This window comes from Gorilla gorilla, chromosome 9 (genome assembly GCF_029281585.2).
Source record: "Gorilla gorilla gorilla isolate KB3781 chromosome 9, NHGRI_mGorGor1-v2.1_pri, whole genome shotgun sequence".
Taxonomy (NCBI): domain Eukaryota; kingdom Metazoa; phylum Chordata; class Mammalia; order Primates; family Hominidae; genus Gorilla; species Gorilla gorilla.
The window spans coordinates 103655750-103666413 of NC_073233.2; positions in this window are offsets into that span (position 1 = coordinate 103655750).

Consider the following 10664-nt stretch of genomic DNA (forward strand, 5'->3'; position numbering starts at 1 on the left):
TCCATTTGTTAATTCTAGTAGCTGTCTTTTAAATGCCTTAGAGTTTTGTAGATACATGATCATGTCATATGTGAATACAGACAGCTTCACTTCTTCCTTTCTAATTTGTATGCCTTTTATTCTTTGCGTTGGTTTTTGCATGAATTAGAACCGTGGTCTAGGACCCTTGTAATGTTAAATAGAAGTGGTAAAAACAGACATACTTGTTATACTGTCAGCCTTAAAATTGAATCTTTTATCATTAAGTAGGATGTTAGCTGTGTTCTTTTGTTTGTTTGTTTGTTTGTTTGTTGTAGATGCCCTTTATCAGGTTGAAAAGATTCCTTCTATCCCTAATGTGCTGAGATATTTTACCATGAATATGTGTTGTATTTTGTCTAATGCCTTTTCTGCATCTAATGATGTTCATATAGTTTTTCTTCTTTATTTTATTGATCTGGTGAATGGTAATGATATTAATTAGATATTTAAGGTAAATCAACTTTGCATTCCTGGGATAAATCTTCTCCATTCTATGTCATTTCTTTAATGTACTGCTGGATTTCATTTGCTTATAATTCATACAGTAATTTTGTGTCAATGTTCGGAGGGACATGGGTCTATAGTTCTTTTGTAATGTGTGCAAAGTCATTTGTGGAAAAGACTGGGTTCAAAGGAAACTCAACACCACACTCACACACAGAGGTCTGGTTTTGTTATCAGATAAGTCCGATGCTATGGTTTAACTTTTTGTTCCTTTCAAAATTCGTGTTGAAATTTAATACCCAATGCAACATTAGTGGAAGGCATGGCCTTTGGGAGGTGATTGATTAGGTGCCCTTATAAAAGAGCGTGACAAACCTAGCCTTGTTCACCAAAAATTCATTCCTTTTTGCCCGTCTACCTTCTGCCATGTGAGAACACAGCATTCTTCCTATTCGGAGGATGAAATGTTGAAGTCATCATCTTTGAAGGAGAAACCAGACCCTCACCAGATGATGAACCTTCCAGCACCTTGATCTTGGATTTCCCAAACTCCAGAATTGTAAGAAATAAATTTCTGTTCTTTATAAATTACAGTCAAGTATTCTGTTACAGAAGCATAAAACAGACTAAGACAGTTGGCTTCATAAAGCAAGTTAAGAAGTGTTTCTTCTGCTGCTGTTTTCCAAATAAGTTTGTATAAGACTCATATTATTCATCAAATATTTTATGAAATTCACCAGTGAAGCAACCTAAAAAATTGGTAGTTTTGTGGGAAATCTTTTAATTTTTTAATACAATTTTTAAAATAAATATAGGACTATTCAAATATTCTGTTTTTACGTGTGTTAATTTTGGTAATTTATACTGTTCAAGAAATGTTTATTTCATCTAAATTATCTTTTTTTTGGCATAAAGTTGTTTATAATATTTCTATTTTCCTTTTTATGCTTCAGGGTCTCTAGTGATGGGTTCTCTTTTATTCCTGATATTGGTCATTTCATTTGTATCTTTTTTTTCCTAATTACTCTGGCTGGAGGATTATCCATTGTATTAATCTTTTCAAATAATCATCTTGTGGTTTTATTAATTTTCTCTGTTTTCCACTTTCTATTTAATTATTTTCGGTTCTTTTCTGTATTATTGTTTTCCATCTGTTTATTTCGAGTTTTATTTGCTTTATAGTGTACAATATGCATTGTCTTAAAACAGAAGCTTAAATCATAATGTATTTATTCTGATCATATTTTTTGTTCTGAGTCTACTTAAATGTTAATGCAATCACTCTTTTAATTAGGCATTTTCAGGGTTTTTTTTTTCATTCTTTACTTTTAACCTAAGTTTCTTGCAGTATCAGAAAATTGAATATTGCTTTTTAAAAAATCCAATCTGACAATCTTTGATTTTTATTTAGGGACTTTAGGTCATTTACATTTTATGAATTATTAATATAGTTGGATTTAAATCTGTGATCATGCTGTTTATGTTTGTCTGGATAACTATTTTCCCTCTCCATTTTTGAGGGATAATTTTGCTTAATATAAAATTCTGGGTTAACCTATCTTTTTTAGTCTTCTTTCAGTACTTTAAATCTGTTGTTTTATTATGTATTGGCTTGTCCCATTTCTGACAAAAAAGTCTGATATCATTCTTATCTTTGTTCCCTTTTACATAGTATAGAGTTCTCTTTTCCTCTGGCCATTTCTAGGATCTTTATCATTGGTTTTCAGACATTTGATTAATATATGCCTTGGTGGATTTTTTGTCTGATGTTTGTATGATTGTATATTAATTTTATGATTTTTATCCAATTCAGAAATTCTTTTTCTTTATATTGATTTTATGATTTTTATCCAATTTGGAAATTCTCTTTATTTAATCTAATACTTCTAAAATCCACCTTTTTTCTTCATGGATTTTAATTACATAAATGTAGAGCACTTGAAATTATTCCAAAGACTTCTGAGGCTCTGTTTATTTATTTTGCTACTTTTTTTTCCTTTTTCTGCTTCCATGTGGATAGTTTCTGTTGCTACATTTTCAATTTCACTGACCTTTTATTCTACAGTATTTAATCTGTTATGTCCCTCCTGCAATATTTTCACTTTCTATATTGATTTTTCATCTCTGGGAGTTCCATGTGCTTCAATTTTTAAATATTTATTTCTTTCCTCACTAACTTCATTTTAAAAAAATTCTTGAGCATATTTGTTGCAGCAATTTTAACAAATATTTAAATCCAGTGTATGTTAATTCCACTTCTGTCACTTCTAAATTTGATTCTACTGACTTGTCTTTTTCCTGGTTATGGGCCATACGCTTCTTCATGTGTCTAGAAACTTTTATTGGATGCTGGGAATTGTGATTGTTACACTGCTGAGTGTCCAAATTTTGTTGTCTTCCATTAGAGTGTGTTTAAGTTTCTTTTGGAAGGCAATTAAATTACTTGTGGATCAACCTAGTCTTTTTGAAGCCTGTTTTTAAACTGTTAAAAATGTCTAGAGTAGCTTTTACCTTGGGGTTAGTCTAGCCTACTACTAAGGTATAAGTCTTCCAGGGTCTGTATTTAATGTTTAATGAGGCCTCATCACTTTGGCCGGTTGGAACTCAAGGAACTTTCAGTCAAGTATGTTCTCTGGAAATTGCTTATTTTGCAGCACCCTAGTGGTTCCTTGCTTGGCATAAAGTTTTCATCCTTAGCACGCATAGCTTAGTTTTCAGCAACAGACTCAAGTGGACCTATATGCAAATTTCTGGTGCCCTTTCTCTGCATGGCTCCCTACTCTCCAGTTTCCTACTCTACAAACTACAGCTACCTCAGCCTCTTCAATCTGTAGTTTCTATGTCTTCAACACAACAAGACCACTGAGTTCTGTTTGGGTTCTCCTGCTATGTGCTGTCCATAAAGTACAGAAAGCTGAGATGATTTTAGGGCCCACATTACTGATTTACCTTCTCTCAAGGATCACAGCCCTGTACTACCTTTCATCCAAAGTCTGAAGACAGTTGTTTAATACATTTTTGTACAATTTTCTAGTGTTTCTGGTAGGAGGCCAAGTCCAATTTCAGTTACTTTATGGAAGTCAAACACTGGTTTGATTGCTATTATACTCTAGGCAAAATGGTTTCTGATTTAAGTAAAAGTCACATTAATCTACAAAAGGCAACCTTCTCCTTCAAAGACCATAATAATCTCTTTTTATCATCAAACAGACTTTGAGGAAGAGCAAAGAACAAATGGTCAAAGACGGTTGTTTTGGCAAGGTTTTCATAATAAAGTTTCTCCACCCTTTTCATTTAGCAGCAATCTCCTGCCTAACCACTTTTCCTCACCTCCATCCTTGGTTCGGGACTCCCATGTAGCACACTTTGCTCCTACTTTTTTCAAAATATCTCTCTACAGAATTTCTTGCCTAATTATCCATCTGTTCAGCCTCCAACTTCCCATTCAGGGACTATGTAGATGGGCTCCAGCAGTGGTGGGGAGACTAGCTCAGGGTTTATTGCTTTTTATCAAGGTAACACCTGTTCTTTTCAGCAAATGCCTTCCGGAGACAATAGTTCTGCCTTTCATGTTTAACCCAAAAGAAAACAGCTAATCAATAATCACTCCTCTTGGCCAGTCATTGAGACTAAACATTTTAATCAGATGAGGCTTTAAAATAAGTCTCCAGGAAGACAGTTAATAGAACTGGAGAACCTTTAATATATATCTCTCTCCTTCTAGTATTTAGAAGAGCAACAGAAGGAAGCATTCAAAACAATTCCTACCTAATTGACCTCTGAGGTTGATGCAGTTGTACGTGGCAAGGATGTACAGGTTGTTTTGTTTTGTTTTGTTTTACTATTTTAAGTATTTCATTGAATGGAATGTTTGGATTCATTTATTTATTAATGCAAGAAATGTTTATTTCACTCTTACTTTGTTTCACCTGCCTTGTGCTAGCCATTCCCTAATGATGAATTGATATGGTTTCTGTCACCAAGGAGCTCACAACCTCTTGAAGGAGCAAAACATATAACAGGATCATTATAACATAGTGTGAGCTCATTTGATAGAGACATGCTTAGAGAGCTATATGAGCACGGAAGAGAGATTAATTCTCCATGCTTCCCATGACCGGGTACCGTTTCAGTAATAGATTATGGACAATATACCTGAGTTTTTCAGCATTGAGATAGTTTTAAACTAGTAATGTTGTAAGAGATATGAGGAACAGTGAATGAAACTTTACAAAATGAAACGGGTGTCTGTAGGGCCTGTGAGGAACTGCTGATTTAAGGCTAAGGGAGGATGTCTTCATGCTCAATGCTCAGATCATTATCAGAGACAAAGAAATAAGGCAAGAGAGCAGATGTGATGTAGTTAATTGGATGAGGGAGCAAGTCAGAACTCTGTTGGAAGGCTGAGTTATGATAGCCAACAAAGGAGAAATAGAATTGACTAAGAAGCATGTTCTTTATACAGCAGTAATGCCTAACCTGAGATCCATGAGTAGGCTTCAGATGTATTGGAGGAAAGGAACCTCCCCATCCCTGAAATTGTCTTCACATTTTTGGATGTGCGCACATTTGCATTTTTCTGGGAAAATGTTCCATAGCTTTGATCAGGTCATCAAAGTGTCACACAGCCCCTAAATATTAAGAACTGCTGCATAGTAACTTATCATATAATGGCAATGAGTTATAAAACCAAAAGCCTCAAATTTGAGACCTGCATCCTCCGTGCTCTAGTTGTGTGACCTTGAACATGTCCTTTTATTCCTCTATGCTTACACTTATCATCTGCCTACCTTGTGGAATTATTGTGAAGGTCAAAGGGTTTCATGAAATAAAAAGTGCTACACAGTTGTTATCTACCAAGGCAACAATTGACTTAAATAAATGCAAATACAATTTATTGGAAGTTCCTTATTACTCTTTTAAATATGGTAAATCCATTCTAGAGGTTAATACCTATCCGTGTGTGTGTGTGTGTGTGTGTGTAAACTTCCAAAAAATTTTCAGTGTGAAAGTTTTCAAGCTTACACAAAAGGAGATAAAATTGTATAAAGAACTCCCATGTACCTCTCATTGGTTTCCATAATATCAACATATATCCAATCTTGTCCACCTATAATCCGATCTCCTCCTCTTTCCCTCACTGGGTTATGTTGAAGCAAATCCAAGACATCATATTATTTTATCTACACATTGTTTAGGATATTTCTTAATAAATAAGGATATTCCTTAATAATTCCTTAATAAATAAAAATTCCTTAATAAATAATTTCATTTGTTTCAAAATGAAATTAAGGAATTTATTAAGGAATATCCTATTTATTATTTATTAAGGGTATTTATATTCCTCAAGGAATATTAAGGAATAACTATTAAGGAATATTTCATTTTGAAACAAAATGAAATTAACATTTTTAACATAACAACAATACCATCATTACACAGAAATATTAAGTAAATCCTCAACATCATCAGTGTTCAAATTTCCCTGGTTATTTTCTTGAGGCAGGATCCAAACAAGATTCACACTGAGCTTTTAGTTGCTAGGGCTCCAGATGTTAACTCAATCCCAACTTTTCCAGGTTCTCCCATCTAGGGCCCTAAATACTCTTCCTTTGCAGCTCCTAAGCCAGCAAGTAACATGCCAGAGATTATAGCAGCAGCCTCAGCCATCAGCAGTTGGATCCAGGAATGAGTTTTGTTGTCAAAACCCTTATCAACAGAGATCGGCCTGATTTTCCTTTCAGCTTCTGCCTTGATTTCTCTGAAGAGCTCCTGACTATTTGACTATTGTTTTCATGACTATATATGGTGACTTTAAAACCTTCCTACAAATTCTTTGACGTTCCTCCCATTAAGAAATGGTGGCTGCACCCTACTTGAATCTAGATTAGTTTTGACTGCTTTACCTAATAAAGTACACTAGAAATGATACAATGATTTACAAGGCTGGGCCATGAGTGATCAGGGAGCATCTATGTTTTTTGCTGGAACAGTCCACCAGAAGCCCAGACCACATGAAGAGGCCATACACAGGCATTCCAATTGAGAGTCCCAATTAAGCTTAGTCTTCATGGCATATCACCAGTCACCATAACTGTGGGTAAAAATGTTTCCAGATGATTCCAGTCCCTGGCATATGAGTTATTCCAGATGTTTGAGTCTTCCCAATAGAGACCCTAGTTGTTATAAAGCAGAGAAAAACCATCCTTAAGTTTTATTAGAGAGGACACTCTCTGAAATCCTGATCAATAAAAACCTTCAGCATAATAAAATGATTTATATTTTTATGCCACTAAATTTTGTGGTAGTTTGCTATACAACATTAGTAATGACACTAAGCCAGGCATGGTGGCTCACACCTGTAATCCCAGCGCTTTGGGAGGCTGAGGCAGGCAGATTACTTGAGACCAAGAGTTCAAGACCAGCCTGGCCAACATAGTGAAACCCCGTCTCCACTAAAAATATAAAAATTAGCCAGGCATGGTGGCATATGCCTGTAATGCAAGCTTCTTAGAAGGCTGAGGCACAAGAATTGCTTGAACCCAGGAGGCAGAGGTTGCAGTGAGCTGAGATCACGCCACTGAACTCGAGCCTGGGCAACACAGCAAGACTGTTGAAATACATACATACATACATACATACATACATACATACATACCCTAGTTCTTGCCATGCCCATTTCCTTGGAGGGCTAAATCCCCCAAACCCCTGCTTCAGTTCACCATGCTAAGTGTCCGTGATTTCAGCATCCAGCTAAAGAAAGGGACTGAAAGACCTTACCATTCATTGTGAATAATTTAAAATAATACTCATTTCTAACAAAGTAACTCACTCTGGGCCTAGGCTGTGTCTGTCATCACTAAGTCCAGAGGGTCTTGATTCCATTTCCTTGGTGAATAAACCTCCAGATGCTTAGCTTTGTGGAGGAAAGCAGAGGAGTTCAAACAGTCTGTGTTTCAATCAGTCTTCCTTCATGCAGTCCGTCCTCACCCCTGCCTCCAGTTCCTGGGCTGGGCAAAGCCAAAAGATTGCCTTGTTGTTGGCACCCTACTCTGCGAACACGTATATCTCAGCTTTATTCGCTCTGCTAAGTTGGAACCATCCACCCATTAACTTTTTCTCTTCTAAAATATTCATGGGCATCTCATATCTGCTGCAACCTCTTACTCCCTTTTCTCTGTCCTTGTATATTTGTACCTGGTTTTATTTACTCTCAAGGCTTCTGGCATTCTGGAAGCAGGACAGTGCAAGTGGCTGGAGGCTGATCCTGTTTTCCGTATGTGAAATTTCACTCAGTCCCTGCTTTCTGGCCTGCCTCTCCTTCTAGCCATACACAATGCCTGCTATTGCTGAGTTCAAGCTTTGTTTTGCTTATTGCCTATGTTCAAACAATCTTCTTGTTTTCAGCCCTATCCCTCATTCCCACCCTCCACAGTACCTGATACCTCCAAGTCCTGAGCCTTACAAAGTTTCCATGGGGATGGACTAGCTTGTTGCTGGTCAGTTTCCTCTTTTGCAGACTCCTCATGTCATGATCTCTTCTACCCTGCTAAGTCATTTATCACTCTCCTGCATCCACTGGTATTCTCATTTTCTTCCTGGGTCTACACCTTTTAATTTTCTTTAGTTTTAGTGAGGTCTTGAAATGGTTATAAACTTATGTGGTCAGTACACCATGTTTAAGAAAAATTGCCAATATTTATTTATACAGTCACCAATGAGCAAAGAAGGTTTTGCTTGGATAAAAATCAGGGTTGACGGAAATCATACATAGCAGTTGCTGTATTATATCACCCTCAGTCTGTAGTTTACTTCTTTATTTTTATAGGGTTGCAGAGTATTAAGAAATTTCTAATTCATAGAGAAAATTTGTTGCAAACAATAATGTTTTTAACAGATTGCCTGGCAGTCTTGTAATACTCTACAATATAATTGATCCAAATCTTGAAAGAAGGATGTAAGAAATACCTTTTATTCAAATTTGGCTTACTAACAATTATCTAACATTGTTCACATTTTGTCATTGGTAAGTATTCAGTTTGGAGTGAGTCGATGGAACAATTTTTAAAGCAGTACATAATCGGAATCATTATGAGATCCCTAACAATGTATATTTAAATCTCAGAATGACTTCTATTCAAGACAGTAAATGGAGCACACACTCCCTTCCCATCTTTCTGAAGACCCACTGAAATGATAATCAGCAAAAAATGGGAGAAATTCCTATAGGAGCTGAGAATGGATGGGGGACATCAGCATATGAAAGTCATTAGTAAATTTCTATAAGATAGAGACTAGATGATGGGATACTAGTGGATGAGGAAGAATGGAGGCAGTGCCAGCTCTAAGCATGAACTGAAGAGACTGAGACAGAGGCATGATTATACTTAATAGTGATGCCCAACAAAGTCATGAGTTGATAATGAATCATAACTGAGTTTTATTGAGCACTTATTAAATGCTAAACAATGCTCTGAACACCTTACTAGATTTTGTCCCATTTAATGCTCAAAGCAATTTTATAAAACTATCTTGAATTCATAGCTGAACAAACTGAGGCACAGATAAGTTGGGTAGTATATCTAAGGTTTCACAGCTAGTAAGGCAAGAAGCTACGTGTAGAACTCAAGCAATTTAAATCTAGAATCTCATAATTGCTTTGCCATACTGAGGCTGTTTTCAAATGGTTATATTTATTTTGTTTTGCATGTAGATTTTAAACTTTAAGGTTCACTTTTATCCTTGACATTTATCTGCATTTATAAACTGGAAAATACTAAAGGATTGAATTGTAAAATTGAGCTTGTTCAGCTTATTAAAAGTCAGACGGCATCACAAATTCACAAATGCTAAAACTATCTGTAATATAATTGGATCACAACATGTTACCCATTCACATATTTCTTAACACTGGCTATTTCTCCACAAAAATGCCATGCACCCAGTGGAAGCATCTGAATGCTACCTAACATTTAATTGAACCCAGCATTTGTGAGTTGTTATAATGTACTTGCTAATACAACTTTATGAGATAACACATGCACCAATCTGAATTCAAAAAAAAAAAAAACACTGAGGTAGAGCTACAAACCTCCTATATAACACATTTGCTTTTTTTTAAAAGTACAAATACAAAATCTGTAAGAAAAAAAATTCCAAAATTTACTCAAAAGCAAATTAAACAAGGTATCACAAGTTAGCCCATAACCTGTGGTCCTTACAGTAGACATCTCAGGGATTCCCCAGTGCTGGTTCCCACGCATCTCTTCTCCCATGAACATAGATAGGATCCTGGAAGCCATGTTTTACTGCGTATCAGTGCCCGTGGCCAAGTTAATTGATTGTGCAGGTGATACTTGGCTCGTTAGCCAATTTGATTTCCTCTCTTGAGCATTTGGTATAGGGACTCAAAGTTGAGTCAGTCTCTGCAGATATATGGACTCTGCAGATATATGGACTCAAGGTGTGTGGTATGGTGATATTTTTGGCCACAAGGCCTGAGGAGCATAGAAAGCAAGTCTTCAGATGAAAGAATGAAGAAATACACAAAAGTGAGCAATAGATTCCTATTGTCCTTTGATACCTGGTTTCAATCGCTTCCTGAGATCTGGCTGCATTTTAGCCCTTGGTGTATGATAAAGTCCGGAGTCCTTCAGATAAAAATCTCCATTTTTGTTTTAGCTCATTATGGTTGATTTCTATTACTTGAAATCATAATCCTAATGTATAGAACCTACTATATATTAATGCTTGTTACATATAACATTTGTTATACGTCTGTTGTATGTTTGTTATATATGTGTTGTGAGTCTGTTTCTTACTTCTTTTTAATTTTTTTAAATTTAATTTTTTTTTTTTGAGATGGAGTCTTGCTCTTTCACCCAGGCTGGAGTGCAGTGACATGATCTCTGCTCACTGCAACTTCCACCTCCCAGGTTCAAGCGATTCTCCTGCCTCAACCTCCCGAGAGTAGCTGGAATTACAGGTAAGCGCCACAACGCCTGGCTAATTTTTGTATTTTTAGTAGAGACAGGGTTTTCACCATATTGGCCAGGCTAGTCTCAATCTCCTGACCTCAAGTGATTTGCCTGCCTTGGCCTCCCAAAGTGCTGTGATTACAGGTGTGATTACGGTGCCCAGCGTGTTTCTTACTTCTCATTCGTTTTTGAAGTAGTCAAAAATGTTTAAATGAATTTTTA